Here is an 814-nt window from a genome sequence, read left to right as displayed (position 1 = left end):
GTGGGATTGACCCTTACTCACGTAAGGTTTATTACTTGGACGACCCAGTGCACTTGCTGGTTAGTTGTGCAAAATTGTGACAAAGTGTGATTCACGTTTGAGAGTACCAAGCCATTGGCGTCATTGTTGAAGATCACGATTTTGCATACCAATGAAGGCATGGTGCAGATGAAGTAGCAATTTTGGTGTTCGCTTTCCCTTTCTCTTTGGAGGAGAAAGCGAAAGAATGGTTTTATACTCAACCGGGAGATGTGATTTCCGATTGGGACTTGTTGCGTAAGGAATTTCTGGAAAAGTTCTACCCACCACAAAAGACAGACAAGCTGCGAAAGAAAATCTCTTGCATTGTGCAACGAGATGGGGAGACTCTTTATGAGTACTGGGAGAGATTCAAGAAGTTGTTGGAAGCTTGCCCCCACCACCATATTGACGAGTTGGTACTCATTTGCTATTTTTGTCAAGGGATGAACCCCCAAGATAAGCCTCTCATAGATGCCTCTACTGGAGGATCCTTCACCAAAAACAAGACCGCCGAGGAAGCTTGGGAGATCATAACGGACTTGGCGGACTCCACTCAATACTCAAGGGCAAGAAACCCACAACCAAAAGCTTTAAGTGAAGTTTCTCCTTCCGGAGATGCCGTTTTGACAAAGACCCTCGGTGAGATGACAATTTTGTTGAGATAAATCACCCAAGGGCAACAAATTCCCCAAGCCTTGATATCTTCTCCACCTCAACCTCCAAGAATTGAAGGACCACCAAGATCATGCGGTATTTGTGCTTGTAACAATCATTACACTGATGAGTGCCCTCA

General features: G+C 44.8%; 1 non-coding gene across 1 annotated transcript; it reads right to left on the bottom strand.

Moving 5' to 3' along the window:
- Positions 1 to 320: 320 nt before the first annotated feature.
- Positions 321 to 427, bottom strand: LOC112787980 (small nucleolar RNA R71). The gene has a single exon (XR_003195363.1). It is a non-coding gene; the product is annotated as a small nucleolar RNA R71 (small nucleolar RNA).
- Positions 428 to 814: the final 387 nt, after the last annotated feature.

Source organism: Arachis hypogaea, chromosome 20 (genome assembly GCF_003086295.3).
Source record: "Arachis hypogaea cultivar Tifrunner chromosome 20, arahy.Tifrunner.gnm2.J5K5, whole genome shotgun sequence".
NCBI lineage: Eukaryota > Viridiplantae > Streptophyta > Magnoliopsida > Fabales > Fabaceae > Arachis > Arachis hypogaea.
The sequence above is the reverse complement of the archived record's forward strand: the minus strand, read 5'-3'. Positions and strand labels throughout refer to the sequence as shown.